The sequence below is a fragment of the Myotis brandtii genome, unplaced genomic scaffold (genome assembly GCF_000412655.1).
Source record: "Myotis brandtii unplaced genomic scaffold, ASM41265v1 scaffold522, whole genome shotgun sequence".
Taxonomy (NCBI): Eukaryota; Metazoa; Chordata; class Mammalia; order Chiroptera; family Vespertilionidae; genus Myotis; species Myotis brandtii.
In genome coordinates this window covers 1354863-1380225 of record NW_005369894.1, presented here as the reverse complement: position 1 = coordinate 1380225, position 25363 = coordinate 1354863, and positions in this window count along the sequence as shown.

Sequence of the window (25363 nt, the reverse complement as noted above, 5' to 3'; positions counted from 1 at the left end):
GTTTTGCAACAAATGAATGATACCCATATGAGCACAATAAAGGGTATTCTGTGTAAAATGCTCTCAAAGCTCGAGAGCACAGTTCACGGTATTGAGACTTATTGTCATTGCACCTCTTCTGTTGATTTTTCTTGGGTGAAACTGTAACCTATTCTAAGTGTTTAAGGAGACTCACACATGTGTTTCTCTCTGCACCCAACTTCAGGGTTACTTTGGACCTCTAACTCTTTTCTACCTTTCTTTAAAAACTAGAGGCCTGGATGAAATTCGTGCACAGGTAGGGTCACTGGGCCTGGCCGGCGATCAGGGCCGGCCGGGGCCTTCCTGCTGCTGGCAGGGGCCTTCCTGCTGCTGGCAGGGGCCTTCCTTCATTCTACGCCACTCCCTGGTGGTCAGTGCACATCATAGCAAGCTATCAAACTCCCGGTCTCCCGATCGAACTCCCAAGGGGACACTTTGCATATTAAACTTTTATATATATAGATTAAGGTGAGTGTACATTTTGAACAGCAAATGTGAATCCATACTCACTATGCATCCAAGCAGCCCACCCAGTTACCCTATCTGCTCCATAAAGGGCAAGAAAGAGCAAAAATAGACCAAGAGAACAGATGTTAGTTGCACCTATATACAATGAAATCAACTTGCTCTGAAACTGCTCCTGTTCAGCTTCATACTTTTAGGACAGCATCCAGATTTGGACTGCAAGACTGCTTTCTGTAGACCACTCATTTGACTTTGATTACAGTGTTTCATGATCAATTTGGTATATTGTCTAAGTCAGGGGTGGGCAAACTTTTTGACTCGAGGGCCACAATGGGTTCTTAAACTGGACCGGAGGGCCGGAACAAAAGCATGGATGGAGTGTTTGTGTGAACTAATATAAATTCAAAGTAAACATCATTACATAAAAGGGTACGGTCTTTTTTTTTTTTTAGTTTTATTCATTTCAAACGGGCCGGATCCGGCCTGCGGGCCGTAGTTTGCCCACGGCTGGTCTAAGTAAATGTTAAATGAATGAACTTATCCATATTCACCATCATTATTACTTTTACTTGGTATAGTATTGTGATTTGAAAGGTTATCATTTCCTTTTGATTGCATGAGGAGCATTCCATGAGATGAAGGTGTAATTCTTGCTACCATGCCCAGCACTAGAGTTGACCAATGCTAGTTAAATTCTTGGAGCTCAAATCCATTAGACACTTCTGTTAGAAGAGCAAAAGACTCTTCAAGAATCTCATATATATTATACTAGAGGCCTGGTGCATGAAAATTCATGCACTGGAGGGGGGGGTCCCTCAGCCTTACCTGCCCCCTCTCACAGTCCGGGAGCCCTCAGGGGCGGGAGGAGACCTGGCAATCAGGGGAAGATGACACCCCCATCACACCTCTGCTGCTGTCACTGTCGGCAGCACAAGCCTCAGCCAGCCCTGATTACCTGAGCCTCAGGCAGCCCTGGGCGGCTGGGCAGCCACCATCCAAGGCTTGCCTGCACCTCGGGCCAGTCCTGGCCTTGCCGCACGACTGCCGCCCCAGCAGGGCTGAGGGGACTGGGCGTCGCCATCTTGTGGCCATGGGCGCTGCCATCTTTGAGGGCGTGGCAGTCAATTAGCATATTCCTTCCTTATTGGCTGTGGGTGCCACCATCTTTGCGACAGTGTGATAGTCCATTAGCATATTCCCTCTTTATTAGATAGGATTATAGAGTATGAGAATGAGAAATGTTGGAAGATATTTTAAAATTGTTAAGAATTTAAGAGATATGTATATTATAAATTAAGGGACTAGATTATTATATAATTTTAAGCAATCAGACTATCTAAAAATCGCTAATGCATTATGATACTATTTAGACATAATTCAATATTTAGGCCTCTGTTATTTGAATTTTCAGATAGATTCGCATTAGATTCACATGAGGTAGGGAATTGATGGTTGATGATTACAATCCTTGTGCTAAGCAATTTTTAGATATTTCCCCCTAGTAACGCTGAGATAATTTTTTTATGTTCACTGTATAGGTAAGGAAATTGAGGCCAAGAGAGTTCAAATAACTTCGCTAGGGTCACAGAGCTATCAAACAGCATGCTGGATTTGAATTCAGATTGGGCATGTACTTTTTCTGCTATATAATGCAAATTCTGAATTTCATAAATAGAGTAAAATGAGGGAATAAGGAATAGAAAAGAAGCAACTACTACTGCTATATGCAAAAATGTCCTAAGTTGCTTCTGGAATTTTTCAGAAACATGGATTTTTCTGTGTGTGTCCATATTATATACATGGTAACTCTTAGTATAGATACTAAATTTTAAAGAGAGAAATATAAGAGGAGAATAAAAAAAAAAACAAGGAAAATGGCCTATATAATAAAGAGGTAATATGCAAATTGACCCTCACACCCTTGCATTATTACAAGATGGCCTACCCCATGTCTTTACAAGATGGCCGCCCCATGTTGTCACAAGATAGCCGGCAGGGGAGGGCAGTTGGAGGCAACCAGGCTGGCAGGGGACGGCAGTTGGGGGCAATTGGGTTGGCAGGGGAGGTCAGTTGGAGGCAATCAGGCCAGCAGCGGAGCAGTTAGGTGTCAATCAGGCCAGTAGAGGAGCAATTAGGGGCAATCAGGCAGGCAGGCAGGTGAGCAGTTAGGAGCCAGCAGTCCCAGATTGTGAGAGGGATCCCAGATTGGAGAGGGTGCAGGCTGGGCTGAGGGACACCTCGCCCCCCCTCCCCCCATTGCATGAATTTTGTGCACTGGGCCTCTAGTAAATATAGAAATGATATAGGGAAAATATCATCATTGCTTTTTAAGACCATTTAATAAATATCAAAAACAAACAAACAAAAAAACCCCCAAAACTGAGAACCTGCAGGTTCTGGACCTATTCCTGTATGACTCTGAAATGGGACTTTTCTAGTGTTATGCTAAATAATTAGGGAAAGCGAAATTGTTACTAGTTTCCTCTAACTGATTGGTAGGCAGGGGCTACAGCTAGTCAGTTGGAAGAGTTAGTAGGGTAACAAACCCTCATGAGAAGGGCAAAGGGAGCTTCTCAGAGGCCTAATGGGTACTCATGCTAAGGGTCTCTGAATACCAGGGATCCTTTCCCTAGCTGGGAGTGAGATTGTATCTCTTATTCTGCAGAAGTTTGTTGGCATCTTTTTATCAAACTCATCATCATCCAGTTGTGGCAACTGCACAGGGCCACAGAGGACAATGCCAAAGCCAATGAAGTAAGAAAGAAACTTTAAATGTAAAAATTATTCAACAGTAGGCTCAACTAGTGGCCATCTCCCTCTCAGAGGTCATCTATGAGCCTCACTACCAAATCAATAGACTTGCTCATTTTGTTATTCTTTTGGTAACATTTGATATTCTTCTTGAGAAACATTTCCCCATGTTTCCATACACAGTGCTGTCCTCATTCCCCATCTACCTCGTTGAGTCCTTCTGACTCATTTTGTACTCAAGGCTGTGCATGTTTTATAAATGTTGAGTCCTTCTGACTCATTTTGTACTCAAGGCTGTGTATGTTTTATAAATTAAGTCTTTGGTCCTCTGCTCTTTTCTTTTTATGAACTTAATAAAATATTCGCTCTAATGGCTTTCACTATTCCTGTTCTGTGCTAAATTCACATTTCTTTTTCTGACCTCTCTCACAAATCCAGTAGACTATCTCCATGTGCTTATCTTGCTTTTACTTCCAAGTCTACACGTCTAAACCCAAAATTAATGTATACTCCAATAATAATTGTCAAGACACAAACAGGAAATACACAAAATGAAAAAGAAAAATTACTAACAAGAATAAAATGTTAAAAATAACTGGTTATCTGCCCTAACCGGTTTGGCTCAGTGGATAGAGCATCGGCCTGCAGACTGAAAGGTCCCAGGTTCGGTTCCGGTCAAGGGCATGTACCTTGGTTGCGGGCACATCCCCAGTGGGAGGTGTGCAGGAGGCAGCTGATCGATGTTTCTCTCTCATCGATGTTTCTAACTCTCTATTCCTCTCCCTTCCTCTCTGTAAAAAAATCAATAAAATATATTTTAAAATATAACTGGTTATCAAAACAATATTAATTAAAACAAAAAAAGGCATATCACTTATACCTATCAAGCTGTCAAAGACTATGTTCAGAATTATAATACTATTGACAAGTGTGTATGGAAATGGTCACTCTTATATACTGTTGACAGAGGAGTAACTTGACAAAACTTTTCTGAAATGAAATTTTGCAATATGTATCAAAAGCCTTAAAATGGTATAGTAAATATGACCTATTAATTTCATTTCTCAGTATATATTTTAGGGGAAAAATATATGATTGATATTTTTAAAATATAACTGGTTATCAAAACAATATTAATTAAAACAAAAAAAGGCATATCACTTATACCTATCAAGCTGTCAAAGACTATGTTCAGAATTATAATACTATTGACAAGTGTGTATGGAAATGGTCACTCTTATATACTGTTGACAGAGGAGTAACTTGACAAAACTTTTCTGAAATGAAATTTTGCAATATGTATCAAAAGCCTTAAAATGGTATAGTAAATATGACCTATTAATTTCATTTCTCAGTATATATTTTAGGGTAAAAATATATGATTGATATTCTATCTATCTATCTATCTATCTATCTATCTATCTATCTATCACAACATTGTTTATATAAGTGATAATTAAAAATAATGTAATTGTGCAACAAAAAGAGATTGTTTAGAAATAATGGCATATCCACTCAATAAAATATTATCTGTACTGATAAAGGGGTAATATGCTAATTAGACTGGATAGACCAGACATCTTCTAGACATCCTTCCTGACAAAGCTGGGTTGAATGCCACACCCTCACAAGATGGTGACACCCACAACCAATAAAGAAGGAATATGCTAATTGATTGTCACGCCCTTACAAGATGGTGGCACACACAGCCACAATATGGCGGTGCCCAGTCCCCTTAGTCCTGCCTCATCCAGCCAGAGTCCCCCAGTCCCCTCAGCCCTGCCTCATCCAGCTGGAGTCCCCCAGTTCCCTCAGCCCCACCTCACCCAGTCCCTGCAGCATCCAGCCTCATCCAGCCTCAGTCTCCCAGTCCCCTTAGCCCCACCTCATTCAGCCCCAGGACTCTCAGCCCCGCAGGGGAAGGCAGTTGGGAGCGATCAGGCTGGCAGGGAAGGGCAGCTGGTGATGATCATGCTGGCAGGGGAGCAGTTAGGCATCAATCAGGCCAGCAGGGGAGTGGTTAGGGGGCTATCAAGCTGGCAGGCAGAGTGATTAGGGGCAATCAGGCAGGCAAGAAGGTGGGCGGTTAGGAGCCAGCGGTCCCGGATTGCGAGAGGGTGCAGGCTGGGCTGAGGGAGCCCCCACCTCCTTGCACAGATTTCGTGCACCAGGCCTCTAGTAGAGAAAATAAGTGCAGTTACAGAAGAATTATGATGTAAAAAGATATTATTGATATATTTAAGGTCAAGGTAAATTATAGTATGTTAAGTAAAACATGTAGGCAATGATTCAATGCATAAATGAGTAAACATATTTGTTTACATATATAAATTTATATGCAGGTAGAGAGAGAGAGAGAAGGAAAAAGATCTGGGAGAATATGAAGTACAGGTTAAACAGTAGTTATTTGTAGTTTTTGTACTTTCTTTTTATTAAATTTTTCATTTTTTCCAATATTGAATATATGAATTTGGTTTTATAGTAAGAAAATAATATTAAAAAAATAATACATTCATTTCCCTTCAAAATTCAATATTTTTAAAATGGCAATATGTCAATGGCATGCTCATTCTTGGTTATCATACTCAAAAACATTTTATATTCCTGTCTCTGAGATTTATATAACTTAATCCAAATATCAAGTTATGTCTATTTGTTTCTATTCTACACCCCACTGATAAATCCATATTTATTAAATATTGTTTTTGCAAATAAATTTTTAGACTTAAATCTTGACCCATGCAGAAGGGGGAGATTTTTAATTTTTTAAAATTTATCTTTATTGTTGAAAGTATTACTGATGTTCCATGCCTTCCCCCCAGCCCCAATTGATCCCCTCCACCTCGCTCCCACCCCCTCCTCAGGCCTGCTATTTAGACGGTAGAGGTACATTCAGTATGTGATAATTTATCAAGTTGTATACCAATGATTTGTCTTGTATTGAGTGCCTATTTTATTTTGATAAAAAGTAAACAAACAAATCAAAACAGAAATCTGTCCGTTATCCACAAGGTAAAGTTCAAAACCCTTAGCTTAACATTACATTTTTCTATAATCTGTTCTCAATCCTCCTTTGATTCTCCTGCAATCACCTGCAATATTCCTCCTCATAAAACTTGCTAATAGCATAGGTTACATTATTTCTGCAAGAAATTGTTAAGCACTTTATATCATTTGTCTCATTTGATTATCCCAAACCTTGGGAGTATGTACTATTATTTTCCTTATTAAACTGATGAGGAAATGGAGACTTAGTGAGGATCAGTTACTTGTAGTTGTGGAAATTTACTAGTTTTGTCACCCAGTACTAATTTCCTCATTTTGTGGTAATAGCTCCCCAATCTCATAGCCTAGAATGTCTGTCACTCAAAGTGATTTGGGCTCTTCATCCAAAGAATGAAGCAAGACTTTTCAGATACTCTTCTTGTATACAAATTTGAAAATAATAATAAAGAGACTGATAATGGCCACCTATGAAGAGAATGTGTATTTGTTTCTGCCACAAACTTAGCAGAGATTGCAGGTTCCCGCCATTGGAGCAAGAGTCCATTTCAATCCCTGAGTTACCCCACATCTATGGATAAATCCTTTCCTTCCCTTCTCTTCCTTTTCTTCCTCCCTTCTCCTCCCCTCCCCTCTCTCTTTTTTTTGCCTAAATCAACCAAAGTGTGCTCCCCAATCTCATAGCCTAGAATGTCTGTCACTCAAAGTGATTTGGGCTCTTCATCCAAAGAATGAAGCAAGACTTTTCAGATACTCTTCTTGTATACAAATTTGAAAATAATAATAAAGAGACTGATAATGGCCACCTATGAAGAGAATGTGTATTTGTTTCTGCCACAAACTTAGCAGAGATTGCAGGTTCCCACCACTGGAGCGAGAGTCCATTTCCATCCCTTAGTTACCCCACATCTGTGGATAAAACCTTTCCTTCCCTTCTCTTCCTTTTCTTCCTCCCTTCCTCGCTTCCTCCCTTCTCCTCCCCTCCCCTCTCTCTTTCTTTTGCATAAATCAGCCAAAGTGTGTTTCTGTCACCTGCAACCTAAGCAGTCTGATGTGACACTTGCTCAAGATTATTCAGCCAGGGCATGTGTTACCGCTGAAATTTGAACTTGAGTCTAGATGACTCCGAAGTTGGTGTTTTTAACCACTATGTTTTAGAGTGTGTCTGAAAAACTCACCCCCGCCTCTTGTTCTTCTTGCTGAAATGCATACTTGTTCACTTCTACCTAATTTTGCACAACCCACCTCTACTACTAAGATATCCTTCCTCTGCTTTCCTTTTTCATCCAATTCTATAGAAATCATTCTACTAACCATCATAATACCATCTCTTCTAAAATATTAATTAAACTCTTTAAACCATAGAAACACTTTCTTCTGACATTTATGGTCGAATGAGAGATAGTTGGATCAAAGCCAAGAATAACTCTTCAGATTGAAAAGCCACCATTTGTTCCCTATGACTTAAAAAATAAAGTCTAAGCCTCAGAAACTTCATATGCAAGGCATCTGTTAGTAAGGTCTAAATCTGCTGCCCATGTTACATTCTCTGCTACTTGCCCCTTTTCTCCTTCAGCTCCTCTTCTACTACAGCTGAAAATTGGTAGCATTTTATATTTAAAAACCTTTATTGTGCTCATATGAGTAGCATTCATTTGTTGCAAAATTTCTTTGTGACAATTTTTTTTGTTGTCTTGCTTTTTATTTTATTTTAAGACTAGTGGCCCAGTGCATGAAATTCATGCAGGGGGGTGTCTTTCAGCCCAGCCTGCACCCTCTCCAATCTGGGACCCCTCAGGGGATGTCCAACTGCCCTAACCGCTTCTGCCTGCCAGCCTAATCACCCCCTAACCACTCCCTTGCTGGCCTGATTGACGCCTAAGTGCTCCCCTGCCAGCCTGATCGCCCACAACTGTCCTCCCCTTCTGGCCTGATCGCCCACAACTGCTCTCCCCTGCCATGACCTACCTCCTCCGCTGGGACTGGCCTCCTCCGCGCTGCATGGAGCCTTAGGACCCCCAGGCCTCACTGTGCGGAGCGGTCGCAGGGCCCCGCTTCTGCTGTGCACGCAGCCATTTTGTGGTGGCCATCTTGTGATGACATCGCACATGAGGGCCACCTAAGCTTTTATTAGTATAGATTTACTTTAATGTGTGCAGTAGAGGGAAATAAAAACTGTTCAGGTAGTGACAGGACTGAGTTAGTTCACCTCTTCTAACCTGAAAAGTTTGGATAATTTATCACTCTAAACTATCCTTCCAGCTAGGATTGATTATCTATCTATCTATCTATCTATCTATCATCTATCAATCTATCTATCATCTATCTCTATCATCTAGCATCTATCTATCTCTATCTATCATCTATATATTCATTTACTTATTTATTTATTTGAAAATGCATGGAAAGAATTGGCTGTTAACATGATAAATCTGAGTTGCACTCAAAAAAGTAGTAGTTTTTTATACTATAAAGAAATTACACTATATCATTGTTTAAATTTATAAATAAATATGGTAATCGGAAATATATATCATTTTAATATTTTCTTTGACATCTTCTTGAAACAATGTGGGACATTATGTTATTATTACTGATATTTTGCCTCAAGAGTTTTTGCCTCTTTAAATACAAAATCATGTTGTACAAAATCAGATAGAATATTTTTCCTGTAGGTGAGAAGGAGCATATTGTACACTGCTGGAAACAAGTTATCTGAAAATAAATATATTAGTAGACACAAAATGCCTTTTTAAAGATGACATCAGATGCCTAGAGCTTGACCTTAAAGGCTTATATATTAAGTGCAATACCTCAATTTGTCTTTGAAACACAATAGCTTTTTACATGAGATTTCAGCAGTCAGCCATAGCCCTTTTTCTCTACCTTAAGAGAAGGTAAAACAAGTTTTGCTGCTTTCTTAGTTTCTGATTCAAATAAATATTGATTAAAAAATATTGGTGTATTTAGGGTTTTTAGATTATTTGGGGCGTGGGGGTTGACCATGGGATTTCTTTGTAACAGCATCCCCAGGTGTTAGGACTTTTTCACTCTGCATAGAAAAGTGACTATATTTATATATTGGAGTGACACTTCCACAGGAAGCCTAGAGACCTATCTGTTTACTACATGTCACCAAAGTTAAAGTGTTAGTGTGGATAAATTTCACTGCTTGTTTAGACTTTACGAATATAATTACTCAGTGTTAGACAATAAGAAATGGAAAACACTTAAGTGGCTTTCTTATACCTGGATCTGTTGATTTTGTTTTGTCAATGAGGGCTTTCATTAAGAGCCACTGAAGGTTAGTCTCTCTCAATTGATGTAGTGGTAACAATTTACTCTCTCCTGCCGTAGTAAAGATAGAATGAAAAGAACCTGTCCTTCAATCTGTTCATGGTAGAGATTTTTTTTTTAAAGTATAAACATTGAATTCCTCTGCTTACTTGGAGATGGAAGGTCATTAACAGGGCACTTGAGCAGATTGGAATTACAGTCAACTGAGACGTTGAAACATCCTAAATGGCTTAATGCAGCAACTAAGTGCTTCTTAAATTCCAAAACTTTTACTTGAACACAGCAATCATGAATTCCCATTGCCTTTAGTAAATCCTGTTTTTATAGTTTTGTGTGAAGAAGCAACACAACTTTAAATTACTGTTTATATTTCTTGCTTAGTTAGCAACATTAATTTGTCAAGATATCAATGTAAAATTAGGTTCTAGCTTAATTGTATATGGTTAAATATTAAAATTAATAGAAAAATTCATGAAAAGTAAGTTTGGTGTTACAGCTAATGCCGATGCAATTTACTTTAACTGTTTGAGATTCTATATTAATTTGTACTGGTATAGCCATATATGTGCAAAATGGCCATTTGTAGGCATCAATCAAGTCAAAGATAAGATGCCCTCTTTCTCTATTTTTTTCTAAGCTTACAATCTCTTAAATGCTCATTTAACTCCTAGAAAAAGACATATATTTCCAGAACACACAGATAGAAAGTTATTTGTGGTTCAAGATATAGAATGTGCTACAAAATGCAAAGAAAGAAAACCCAGCCTAATACATTCATCCATGAACAGTTCACAGATTTTTAAATGCTGATGAACAAACACTAGGAAATGCACTACTGAAATCCTAAAGAGCCATTGATGAAAGACTCTGAGGCCTAAGGGGCGAGCTAGAAGAGCTTAATGGGGGAAAAATGGAACATATGTAATGCTTTCAACAATAAAGACTTTAAAAAATTTATTCTTAAATTAATAAGAATGTGAGTTTCCTCATTTTTTCTTTAAATGCTCTACTTGATTTTTATTCCTGTTTTTCAATTTCTGAAACTCTTCAAATATATTTTTATTTATTCTGGAGAATTTCAAGATTTAGTATTTTTTAAATTGAGTTATTGGGTGACATTAATAAATTATATAGGTTTTAGGTGTACAATTCTTTTTTAAAAAATATTGATTTTAGAGAGAGGAAGAGAGAGAGAAATATCGATCTGAGATAGAAGCATCTATTGGTTGCCTCTCACATGCAAGAGCCAAGACCAGGGATCAAACCCACAACTTGGATATGTGCCCTGACCAGGAATCAAGCCCACCACCTTTTGGTGTACAGGATGACAATGCAACCAACTGAGCCACACTGGCCAAGGCTCAGGTGTACATCTATAATAGATCATCTGTATATTGTATTGTGTGTTCACACCTCAAGTCAAGTCTTCTGCCATCACCATTTATCCATTCTATACCCCCTTCCACCTCCCCCACCCAACTCTGGTAATCACCATACTCTTGTCTGTGTCTATGAATTTATTTTTTATTTTTTCTTAATCCCTTCACCTGTGTCACCCAGGCCCCCAACCCATCTTCCCTCTGATAGCTGTCAGTCTGTTATATGTATCTATGAGTCTGTTTCTATTTTGTTAGTTTATTTTGTTCATTAGATGACACATATTAGTTAAATCATATGGTACTTGTCTTTCTCTGACTGGCTTATTTCACTTAACATAGTACTCTCCAGGTCCATTCATGCTGTCGCAAAAGGTAAGATTTTCTTCTTTTTTATGTCCAAGTAGTATTCTATTGTGCAACTATACCACACTCACCTACTGATGGGCACTTAGGCTGCTTCCAAATCTTGGCTATTGAAATAGCACTGCAGTGAACATAGGGATACATAGCCTTTCCAATCAGTGCTTAGGGTTTCTTCAGATATATTCCCAGTAGTGGAATCACTGGGTCATAAGGCAGTTCCATTTTTAATATTTTGAGGTAACTACATATTGCTTTCCACAGTGACTGTACCAATCTGCATTCCCATCGACAGTGAACAATAAGCCAGTCAGAGAAAAATAAATATCACACAATCTCACTCATTTGTGGAATATAATAAACAACATAAACTGATGAACAAAAACAGATCCAGAGACAGAGAAGCATTAATCAGATCGTCAAACCTCAGAGGGAAGGTAGGGGAGGGTGGGGGTAAGGGGGAGAGATCAATCAAAGGACTTGTATGCATGCATATAAGCCTAACCAATGGACACAGACACCAGGGAGGTGAGGACATGAGTGGGGGTGGTGGGGGGCAATGGGGAAATAAGGACACATATGTAATACCTTAATCAATAAATTAAAAAAAATAATTCCTTTTTCCCCACATCCTTGCCACCACTTTCTGTTTGTTGATTTATTGATGATAGCCATTCTGACAGGTATGAGGTGATGTGGTTTTACTTCACATTTCTCTGATGAGGAGTGATGTTGAACATTTTTTCATATGTCTTAACCATCTTTATGTTCTCTTTGGAGAAGTGTCTATCCAGGTCCTTTGCACATTTTTAATTGGATTGTTTGTTTTTTAAGTCTTTAATCCATTTGAGTTTATTCTTGTGTACAGTGTAAGAAGGTGGTCTAGTTTTATTTTTTGCACATAGCTGTCCTATTTTCCCAACAACATTTATGGAAGAAACTATCTTTATCCCAGTGTATGTTCTTGCCTCCTTTGTCAAATATTAATTGACCATAAAGGCATGAGTTTCTTTCTGGGCTCTTTATTCTGTTCCATTGATTTATATGCCTGTTTTTATGCTAATACCATGCTATTTTACTTACCATGCCCTTGTAGTATAGTTTGATATTGGGTAGCTGATTCCTCCAACTTTGTTGTGCTTTCTCAAGATGGCTGTGGCTATTCAGGGGCATTTGTGTTTCCGTAAACATTTTTGGAATATTTGTTCTAGTTCTATGAAATATGCCATTATGTCCTTGTTATTTGGAGGTAGGCTAATTTAACCTACATATTAAAACATAGGAGCAGTTGTCTGTTAAGGCTTTTAATTTGTAATAATCAGGAACCTTTCCCAATACCATTATCATTCAGCAAAATACTTTGGGCCCTATTTTACAGAGAAAATGAAAGCTATTGGGAATAATTTATCTCAACTACCATTCGAGTCTCTGAACATCTGCTTGTCATCTCCTACTCCCTTAGCCTCTTTCTCTCTAGTCATTCCTTTCCCTAAGTATAAAATATTTTCCAATCTTTTTGCACTAAAACAATTTTGTTTTATCATATATCTCCTCGCAAACTCTATTTTCTTTTTCCTTCTCATGCACATTACTGAGCAATTGGTTTCATCTCAGATGTCTATTACCTCATCCTACATTCATATTTCAACCCCCTGCAACCTATCTTCTGTCCCAATCACTCTACAGGGACGATTCTTCCTGAGGTCACTAGTGATCAAACCCAATGAACAGTTTGGTCTTTATTCTACCAGATTTTTTTCAGTGAATGTTCATGATCATTTTATTTCTTAAAACTTTTCTATTCCCTTATCTTTCATGACAGTATGATCATTTGCTTCTTCTTTTTCTCTGGTCTCTCACTCAGTTTGGCTCTTACATAACTTCTATTAAGCATCACATCTTACCCTGTAAGATTTTATCCACAACCATGATTTCAAGTGTCCCCATCTGTATGTGAATGATTTCCAAACTCTCTAGCCTAGACTTTCATCTGCACTGCAGACTATATATTCCCAGTTGCAAATATCCCACAAGAGTATCAAACTCAACAAGTCAAAATGAGACAGCATTTTAAAAGCTAAATGAGCTCATATTATATATATTTTTTTGCTTAATAGGATCAATTGCTGTTATACCTCATAAGCTAGAAGCCTAATTCTTGATTCCTTTCATTCTCTTTTTCTCTCCACATTTGAAACATGTAAGTTTTGTATTTCATCAATTATAGATGTAGATATTACATTTTAACATTAAAATCAGGACACATTATAACAAGCAATAATCAATGTATTGTTATAGTTTGATGAGCAGAGATTTTATTCTCTCTTAATGGTACAGAAAGAAATGTTATGTTCTGTGGTCTGATCTATGGTGCCGTACATTAGATAAAATACAGTACTTCAGAAATTTATCTCAGTATTTCCACTTCTCCATGACCCTTGCAACTCAAGAGTCTTTCTGCCTTGAACTTCCGGACTTGAACTTCCAGCAATGCTGATGAGCCTGATTCTCTCCCCAAGATTTTTTCTTTTGTGCTCCCTCTCCCTGAAAGCTTACACACACACACACACACACACCAACACCCCTTTCCATGAAATTCATAATTTTAAAACTCAGCATCCAGAAAAGGAGACACTTTATCTCTCTGAGTAGGGTTAGGTGCCCCACAGTAGCCCTATGAATATCTTCATCATTGTTCTTACCGTAGGTGCCAAAATTTGCTAATCTGTCTGCTTCCCTTACTAAATAGTGTTTTTTTGTTTGTTTTTAGAGCAGAGCCTATATTAAGTAATTTTTATATCCCTAGCTTCAAATATAGGACTTGGAACCTGCAAGGATTTTGGTAACTTTTTATTGAATGAACGTTGACTGGGATATAGCAGTGAACAAATGATACTTAAAACATTGTTGAAGGTTGTGATTGCCCAAGAATAGCATCTACAGCAGTGGTTCTCAACCTTGGCTGCATGTTAGAATGTTAGAATCACCTGGGAATCTTTTTAAAATCCTGATTTCTGGGCCTCATCCTCCGGAAATTCTGTTTCTTTGTTATGGGGTGGGGCCACAACATTAGTAACAAAGAAACAGAATTTCTGGAGGATGAGGCCCAGAAATCAGGATTTTAAAAAGATTCCCAGGTGATTCTGATGTGCAGCCAAGGTTGAGAACCCATGAGGGAAAAGAAAAAGAAGGCTGAGGACAGAATTCCAGAGAACACAAAAACTTAAGGGATGTATAGAGGAAAATGTGCCTGCAAAAAATACTGAAAACAGATTAGAAATCTCCAACTTGGATTAAACAGTGGCAACAATGAAGCTCATGTTTTTCCTTAGATTGTGGCTGACCATCCTTCCCAAACGCCCATAATTACTCCCTCCACATTCCTCATCCACCTGCTCTCGGGAGGTGGTGCCTGAATTAGGAACTGAAGGATGTTGATTAGATTCAGAGCAAAGAGAAGAATATTTCAGGCAGCTGTCAAAGTTCCTGTAGTGGGAGGAATCATAAAAAATGGCCAGCACGTGGCTGCGGTGGAGGTGTGGGTGAATATACAATGTGGCTGGAGAGTAAGTTTGGGGCCATAGCATACAAGGCCTCAGGGATCTTGTAATGGAATTTTCCCCTTAACCTGGAGACAATGGAAAGCTAGAGGAATATTTTAAATCCTGAGCACAGAAGGTCATATGATGAAATATGTACTTTCTAAAAGTCATCTGTCTTAATTGGAAGGAAACTATAGTGGCCACAGGAAAACAGTTATGTTTCTTCCACAAATTAGGGAAATCAATATGGTACAAATAAAGAACATAGGTTTATAGCTAGCAAGATTGAGTAGATCCAGATTCCAGCATTTCTAGACATTGTAAGGATTAAATGAAAGAACTTATACAAAGCTTGACAAAAATTAGTTCTCTTTCACCTCTCCAAAACCAGGTTCTCATTAAACATTTGTCAAAGAATTCTATGTTACACACAAATCACATTCACTTTCAAATTTTAAAATCTACCCGAAACTTACTTTAAGATTTATATCCTTATTATATCATTCTGAATAGCTACATTATCAGCACCTATTTTTATTTTTTACTCTTGACTTCTTGTTATTTATTTAATGTGAAAAGTGAATTCCAGTCTTACGAATAAAAACAAAAAAAGGCAAAACTCATTATATAGACTTAATAAGTAGGTTGAGGTAAGTAGAGAAGATTACAATTTGGGCCAAGCACCATCAACTCTAACCCCTTAAACAATGCCTTCTTTTATGTACTGCACTTCATATGGGTATCAGAGTAGAACTGTGTAATGACAGCCCTAATAGCTACCAGTCATAAAGAAACAACAGAAGAACAAATGTTGAGACTTGAAAGTTGGAAGGATCAATAGCTAGATAGCATTTGTTATATGAGAGCTGAAATTAGAGCTTCAAAGAAATACTGCCAAAAGCAAAATAAATTAGGTAATTTAGTATGTTCAAAAAACAACTTATTTTAAGGTTTGAATCCCAACACACACTATATATTTTTGTCGCTGCTCATCTGGTTTAAAGGATTTATCCAATCCAACTTTTGTTTACCCTCTGGCTATTTTCCAGCTCAGTCTACCTTATCTGGTATAATTTTTATTAAAATATCCTCTTTTTGGGTGTGTGTGTGAATTTCATCTTCTGTAAGTTTCTTAAAGTCATATGTTATTAATCATTTTTTTTCTAGCATCTGGAAAATCATGTGAATCATGGTGAATACTTAAAGATATTGTTGGTCAGGTAAACGTGAATTAATATAGACCTCTGCTAAAAGACTACTTCCTCAGAGTCCCTTACTATATATTTTCATCTTTCTCTACTGTTTCTTCATGACACTTGTCACTATCTACCTTTATATGTTTCATACATTTATTTGTTATCTGTTTCCCTCACTAGAACATATACTACAGGAGGGTGGGGTATTTGTCTTCCTTATTTCTATATTCCCAGAGCCCAAAAGAGAGCCTGGTACAGAATAGGTGCTCAAATATATTTGATAAATTAATGAATAATCAATACTTTTTCCTCTGTGTTCCCTTTTCATATTTATCAGCACTTAAGATAGAAGTTTTATGCTGGGAAGTGGTTATTCTCTAATTGTTGGAATATGTTAGTCAGAGCTCTCCAGAAAAACAGAACCAATAGTTAAATAGGTTCTGTTAAAGAGAGAGGAAGAGGGATTTATTTTAAGAAATTGACTTTTACAGTTGTGGGGGCTGGAAAGTCTGAAATTGGCAGGGCAGACCAGCAGGCTGAAAATTCCTACAAGAGTTGATGTTGGAAGATGCTATGGAGGCATAATTTCTTCCTTTTCAAGGCACTTACATGATTGAATGAGGTCCACCCACATTATGGAGAGCAATCCTCTTTATTAAAAGTCTACTGATTTAAAAGTTAATCACATCTAAAACATATCTTTACAGCAACATCTAGATTGGTGTTTGACCAAAAACTGGATATCATGGCCTAGCCAAGCTGACACATAAAATTAACATGAAAGGATAAGGTGTTGTGTGTGTGTGTGTGTGTGTGTTTAACTCTAATCCTTAAATCTTATTTCTTTCAGGGATTTGTTAACAACAGTGAGCTTTACTGCCTACATGCTGCTCGTACAGCTGCTGCCAGCAGAGGGCACCATCAGGCACTGGTTTTCAGGGTCTTAGGTCTATGCCAGATCTACTGGAAGTGTGGTCTGCAGACGCCCAGCGTCTATACAACCTGAGAGCTTAGTAAAGTGTGGAATCTCAGGCCCCATCTTGGATCTTCTGAATTAGAATCTGCATGTTAGTAGCTGGCCTGGGGATCCTGTGCACATTAACCAGTGGCAATGCTCTTCCCAGGGAGTTTGGATCAAAGAAGTCTTCCTGTTCTACACCCTCCAGTTTTTAGATCCTCCTGTTAGGCACTTTTTATTTGCATATGAGTGATCACATAACTTGTTTGAGGGTATAAAAGAGGCTGAATAAGCCGGGATGTATGATCCTGCTGTAAGATGTGCAAGCACTGGTCTTTGGAGTCTCATATTTAACAAGATCCAAAATTCTTATACAGTCTTAGGTCTTACTGAGATCAGAAACACTAAGATCTTGGGTGAAGTAGTTCTATTTAAATCTAAAAAGGAAAGTTTCTGAAAGACCCGACTAAAGATTTGATTGCTTGTGGTTGAAGTAGTATTATTCATACATTCTCCCAGTTACTTTGACTCCAATAAGGGACTTTTTAACTTTCCCTCACTAACCACATACACTCCATTAGTAAGTCCTCCACTCCAAAATTTAACTGGATGTTCCATGTTCCTCCATCCATAGGGCTAACATTGACAACTGGTCAGGCTGCCACCATCTCTTACCTGAATGATTTCAATAACCTCCAAACCAGCCTCCATGCTCACTCTGCTGCTCTGCAGTCCACTCCCACAAAGCAGCCTGTCAGGTCTTATTACAGTTAAATCTTATTACATCCCTCCATTTTTTAAAGTTGTCCACTACACTTAAAATTATAACCGAACTTCTTTATGTGGCAAATCTTTCCAACATCACTTTAATTTCTTAACCATTCAACATCGTTCAGACACATTGATCTCTATTATTTCACATATACCAGATCTTCTCTGCCCAGAGTCTCCCTAAATGTTAGACTCTGCCCCAAACTTCCTCTGCCGTTCTCCACAAGGTGAGCTGTTTCTCATTCTTCAGTTTCGAGAGAAGCCATCTTAGAGCAGTCTAGGTCCAATCATGATAGAAAACAAACACACAGGCGGTTAAACAGAGGAAGTTTAATATAAAGAACCATTAACTGCGATAAAAAAAAAACACCTGTAAAATATGAATAAGGAAACTCTACCTGGCCCCTTAGGGCTGAAGAAGAGTACTTGGAAGTGGTTCAGACCTCACTGGAGGAGGTGTGGTTTGGAGACCAGATAGCAAAGAAGTTTGCTAATGTATTTAGGCCAGAGCTGGTGTGGACTTGCGAGATGAACAAAAGGCAACCCTCCAGAATATAGAGGGGGAGAAGATGATCAGACATGGGTGGCTGAACAGGCAATCAGAGTTTGGCCGCCAGCAGTGATAGAAAGCCATCTGAGCCTGAGGACCATGAGGAGTTGGGGTAGGTTTACATAACAAATTATTGCAAAGTGTGTGACACTTTGATGTGTGCAAAGTACTTAACAGGGAAAGAGAGCATTATGATGTTTGGCCTCCTGGAAGCTCTGCTCCAGAGAGCTGAGAAAACGTTACTGCTGAGAAACAACTTTCTGGGCCCTTACCTGGAACAACTTCTAGGTAACATCCTCATACTCCCACACTCTCACTGCCAAACACCTCTTCCCTGTCCCCTCCCACCACCCCCAACCCACACAAATTAGAGGAAGCCAGTTCTTTCTGCAGTATCTTCCCAGCACTCTCCACCGAGAAAGTTTATATCATGCTCACTTTAAAGGACAATTTCTTAAAGAAATTCTGTTGTTTAGCACAGATCATCGTTGATTCGGAGCTAAGAGGCAAAATATTGATAACCGACATGCCACCTCTCTGTCTCAACCTCAAGTGGCCCTGCAAGCTTAACACATTATTCTCTATATAATCCCTCTATTTTCTCAATGGCACTTACTAATTTTCTCTGTAGTTTTATGTGGTTGCTTTAATTTTTCTGATTCTCTAATCAGAATGTAAGCAAATTAAAACAAGGGCAGTTTGTGTTCTGTTTGTTGTATTCCCAAGACCAAGAAAGGTGCTTAAAATGATTTTAAAATGAATGTTAAATGAATTTTCAGAATGGACCCTGAAGAGGAGACCTCTCTTAGAAATAAGAAGATGTTCCAGCTCCAAGTCTGATAGGAAGATAAGAGTGGCAGAAGACGGACTGAAAGGTCCCAGGTTCGATTCCGGTCAAGGGCATGTACCTGGGTTGCGGGCACATCCCCGGTAGGAGATGTGCAGGAGGCAGCCGATCGATGTTTCTCTCTCATCGATGTTTATAACTCTCTATCCCTCTCCCTTCCTCTCTGTAAAAAATCAATAAAATATATTTTAAAAAAAGAGTGGCAGAAGAAATGGGAAGACTAAGAGGGACCTTGCAGGCCTGTTCCAGTTTACTGTTTCTTGCATATATTTTCTTTTTTATTTTAGGAATAGGGAAAAGAAAGGTATCATTATAATACTCATGCATTTGGATACACTTAACCTCTCAATGCAGTGCTGATATTCCTATTCAAAATTACAGTGATCTTCATTGAGTTATGAGTGTAACCCCCTGGTTTTGAGTTATATGGAAACTGCCTATTACCACCTGAAGGTGGAATCTGAGCTACAGATCTACAATGTACTTTGCAATTCCATCTTCATTTACCAGGAGTTATTATGCTACAGGAAACATTATGCTTCAAGGCCTGAAAAGAACCCATTACTAAAATTAAGCCCACCACCCAACATATCTTGAATAAACAGCACAATAATAATTTGATTCCAAGTTTTCTCAATGTCCTCCCCTCCATTTATTTGGTTATCTCTGAAGTATAGTTCCTGAAATCTTCATTTGCATGCACTTATTTCAATCATGAAAACTGAAAATCACCAATGTTTTTACATTGTATATTCTCATATACTGAGGCGGCCATGTCTTCAAAGTAAACAGTTTACAAAATCCAGGAACACATGGAAACTAACAGAAAAAGAAGCTATTACAGTGTTTACTCAACTAGTTGGAGTCTTTATTCTTAAACATCTCTAATGACTTTTCTAACGTAGTTATTCCCATAGAATAAGTATTACGATTGAAAAGAATGGGGAATGAGCATGGTAGGAGAAACCTGATTTATGTTGGCTTCAGGGTAAGCCCTTCTGAGCGACACCTAAGTTTAGACCTAAAGTTTGAAAAGAAGTCAGCTAAGAAATAGAGAAGATGGATGAGTGTTTCCGGCAGAAGGAAGAGCATACCTGAAAGACATTGGGGGGAGAGGGAGCTGGCGTTTTCTGGAAGCTGAAGGGAAGTTGTGTAACTGAACAGCAGCAAACATAGTGGGTGAGGGGTGAGGGCTAGTAGGAGATGAAACGAGGCAGGAGCAGACCCTGCACTGCTTTGGAGGCCATTTCAGGAGCTGTAGATTTTATTTTAGCTACCCTGGTAAGCTTAAAACCCCCACTAGATGTATTCATTATTCTATGCTGATACAAGCATATAAGTAACTTACTCTGATATTTCATAATATAATTAAATTAATAACTTGTTAGATAAAAGTTCTGATAATTAAGATTTCTTCTTTGATTTTTTTAGTGAAGATTAGCTTTTAGGTTAAGAAGCAATACTTATAAAATTTGGAAAAATAAAGAAACTATCTACACCCTCAACACATAAGATAAACCCATCTTTGCTATTCCAGTAGAGAAGCTTAATGTTTTATTTGCTAACTTGTAAGATTATTATAAATATTTTAAATTTTATTGGTTTGTTAATATATATGAAGAGGCAATATGCAAATTAGCTGGGACACCATAACAGTCATGACCGGTTCAGGAGGAGGCTGCATGTGCAGATGGGCAGGAGGGGGCTGGGAGTGGGCCCTGAGCGGAGACACAACACTCAGGGGGCGCCGCCCCCGCTGGGAGACAGAACACCAGCAGTCCTGTCTTTGCGTGTGAGCTGCAGAGGAAACACCTTTTCTTACCGCTCATTGGCAAAGCTCCCTGTACGCCACTCACAGTGTTCTTGGTAACTTGGGTAATAAGAATCCAAGAAGGTGATCTAGGGTGTTTCTACCTCACTCCTGGAGGACAAAATGAAGGTCTGCTGCTGGAGGGGCTAAGAAATGTCATATCCTGCCTTAGCTGGTTTGGCTCAGTGGATAGAACCTTGGGTTTGATTCTGATCAAGGGCATGTACTTAGGTTGCAGGCTCCTCCCTGGTTGGGGCCCAGGTCAGGGCTCATGCAAGAGGCAACCAATCAAAGTGACCCACATTGATGTTTCTCTCTGTCTTTCCATCTCTCTTCCATGCTTTTTAAAAATCAATGGAAAAATATCTTCAGGTGAGGATAAAAAAGAAAGAAAGAAAGAAATGTCATATCCTATGAAAGAGACATCTTGAAAATGCCTAAAGAAAGTTGTCATTTTTTCGTAGTGAAGGGAATGGAGTCCATGTTGATGAAAACACCTTGGTGGCTGCGGTGGCTGGCAGTGGCAGCAGCAGAGGGGTGATGGGGGTGGTGCCTTCCCCTGATGAGCCGGTCGCCTCCCGCAGAGGAAGGCCAGACTGCAGCTTAGGCCACTCCCCACTGGGATGGGCCATCAGTAGGACATCCCCTGAGGGCTCCTAGACTGTGAGAGGGGGCAGGCTGGGCTGAGGGACCCCCCTCCCCAGTGCATGAATTTTGTGGACTGGGCCTCTAGTATTGAATAAGAGCACTGGGGCGGAGGTCAAGAGAGGAAAGATTGGAGGCTAGAGTCTGTCCAGAGATGTGAGGATTGTCTCTGAAACCTTGAGGAAGGACTGTCCATGTGAGTTGACCAGACTGATGGGTTGTGGGCTCCGTCCAAGTAAAGGCAAAGAGCATTTGAGAATGCGGGTGCGGTGGGATGGTGAAGAAGGTGTCTTTCAGGTCTAGGACCATGAAGTGGGAGTATTGGAGGGAATGAGGGAAAGGATGGTGTGCGGGTTTGGTACCACCAGTGTGTTGGGAGTACTGCCTGATCAATGATTTGAAGATCTTGGAGTAGATGAGGATGGGTGGAGGGCTTTTATAATTTTATGAGGATTGGGTCATGATGCCAGGCAATGGAAGGGGCAGTGGTATCCTGGACTTTCAGATTAAATGAGGTCTGGGAACTCCCTGGATTCCTGACTGAAGAGGAGTAGGAGGATGGATCTGACTTCGTGTTGTGTGGGAGAAGCGTAAGGGAGCCTCTGAATTTTGACACCAAATGTTAGGATCACCAAAGTAGGAACATTGGAGGCCAAAAGTGGTAAGAGATTATAAATTTATTAGGTCATCTGGATACTAGATGGGCTGAGCCCCCAAATGGCTCCAGCACCCAAGAATGGGGAGTCAGAAGTTTTAAAGGTCTCTAGGTGGGTCTGGAACCTGGGAAAGTCCAGGGGAAAGATAATGGATTTAGCAAGTGGAATATGGTGTGGTCTAAAAGAAAGGGAATGTCAATTGTGAAGTAGTCTAAAGCTCAGTTCCCAGGGGAGGGCTATCGATTCAATTATTTGATCAGACCTAACAATCTGGATATATATCTATACTAATAAAAGGGTAACATGCTAATTAGACCAGACATCTTCCAGACGTCCTTCTAGACAAAGCCACGGTGGGGAGGGGTGGGGTTGGGGCTGAGGCAGAGGCGGTTAGGGGCAATCAGGGTGGCAGGGGAGGGTAGTTAGGGATGATCCGGCAGGCAGGCAGGCGAGTGGTTAGGAGCCAGCAGACCCGGAATGTGAGAGAGATGTCTGACTGCCACTTTAGGTCCAATCCCGCAGTTGGACATCCCCTAAAAGGGTCCTGGATTGGAGAGGGTGCAGGCTGGGCTGAGGGACACCTCCCCAAGAGTATGAATTTTGTGCACCAGGCCTCTAGTTTTGTTATAAAGTTTGTAGTCTTCAGCTACCTATTTTATATTTGAATGCAATAAAATATGTAATTTTCTTTATGATAATATCTATTGCTGTTAAGTTTATAATTTTATTTCATCAAAGTATTTAATAAATACTCATTTATCTTTTTTTTAGAGCTTTCACTATGCATTTTATCTAAACTTAATCTAAGAGTACTGTATGGTGCAAAAATCAAAATAAACTTTTCCAAGTAATTTTTTATTCAGAGGATACATAATGACCATCTATCCCATGAATACAATCTTCTAGGCCATGAATGGAACAGTGGTAAACTACATGAAATACTTGCCCTTATGGATCTTCTATTCTAGTGGGGATGACATCTGTTTATTAAATAACCTTAACCTCACTACTGATTTTTATATTACTGTTATCATAAATGTTTTTCATATATATAAAAGGGTTTGTTTCTAGAATATTTGTTGTTTTCTCTATTGTTTGTACATTCTTTTTTCAATAGTCCACTCTTTTGTATTGCTGTTTTATACATATTAATATAATAGAGGCCCAGTGCACGAATTTGTGCACCAGTGGGGTCCCTCCGCCTGGCCTGCGGGATCAGGCCAAAACCAGCTCTCCGACATCCCCCAAGGGGTCCTGGATTGCAAGAGGACAAAGGCCAGGCCGAGGGAACCCAGTGGTGCATGATCGGGTCCAGGAAGGGATACGGGAGGTTGGCCAGCCAGGGAGGGACCGCAGGAGAGCTCCTGGGCATGTCCAGCCTGTCTTGCTCAGTCCCTATAGGCCAGACCCCAGCAGCAAGCTAACCTACCGGTTGGAGCATCTGCCCCCTGGTGGTCAGTGCACATCATAGCGACTGGTCAACCGGTCAGCTGTCTGCCCCCTGGTGGTCAGTGCATGTCATAGTGAGTGGTTGAACGGCCTTAGCATATCATTAGTATATTACTCTTTGATTGGTTGAATGGATGACCAGATGACCAGACACTTAGTATATTAGGCTTTTATTATATAGGAAGGTAGACCAAATTTCCATTTTATTCTTTTATAAAAATATTTTATTTAGTCTAGCTGGTTTATTTTCTAAAAAGATTTTATGCTTTTTTTCAGTTTTAAAACTCTCCTTTGGATTTTTAGTTAACATTTAATATACCTACACATTTATTTGGAAACAACAAACATGTTTATAAATATAATATTTATGTCCATGAATATGCCATTCCTTTCCATGTACTAAATTTTTTATTTCTTAGTCAAGTTGTACTAATTTTCTTCAGCTAGATTTGAGACTCCATTGTTAAGATTTTTGTTTGTTTTTTGTTAATCCTTGCCTGAGGATATTTTTTATAATGCTTTCCAGAGAAAGCTGAAAGGAGGGGCTGGGGGGAAAAGGGAGAGAAACATCCATGGGAGAGAAACACACATATTGCATGCACCCCAATAGGGGAGAGAGAGAGCTAGGAGCAAACCCACAACCCAGGTGTGTGTGGGCCAACGTTCTAATAACTAAGCAAAACTGGCCAGGGCTTAAGACTTTTAAAAATAGTTTTTGTTATAATTTTGTTAAGGTTTCTTAGACTTTGTATTTTTTTTCTTGTTGTAAGTAGATTTTTTTTTACCACTATATCCTCTAACTTAATAATGATCCTTCCATAGGAAGGCCCTTATTGTTGTATATTTGTCATATGACCATTAATTTTACTAAGCTTCTATAATCCTACTATCTTTGATTATTTCTCAAAGTTTCATACATATACAATGAAACTATGTAAATTACCTTCTTTCAGTTTTGCTTCATGCATTATTGAGAATTGGAACATTTTAAACATCATTAAATCATAAAGGTATAGTGGGAAAACCTTTTGTTTATTTTGAACAGAATATTTGTTTCCACATCTGATCTAAATGAACTGGAAAAAATACCTCCTTGGAATCTATAAACATTAAGCATATAGTCAAACAGCATATATAGATCATCTAATAATGAGTAAGATGATGTTTTAAACAACTTGTAGCAATTTCATGCACAGTTATGCTCATTTTAAAAAAGAAAAAATGTTCAAACTCATTAAGTTGTATACATTAAATATGTACAGTTTTGTATAGCAATTATAACACAGGCAGTTAAAAAGAAAATAATAATAATAAAAGAAAACAAATTAATTCTCTATTTTATCATATAAAGAGAAACTTAATTTTGAGAAAATAATCTTTGTATTTCCACAGGGTACAATAGTTACTGGTTTCAAATCACTTCACCATTTCATGGAATCATAAAACTAAAAATCTTTCAATAATAATAGTAACACCTATACAACAATGGACTAATATGCATGTTTGAAGAAACTTAGCCTGAAATATTTTTCACAGTTATGAGGGCTAGAACAACTTATATTAAAATATGAAAAACATTCTGTCTTATAATACTTGACTGTGTGGCAGATGCAAAATGGAAATAATCATTCTTTTCAGCCACAAATTTTTTTGCTTCTCTCAC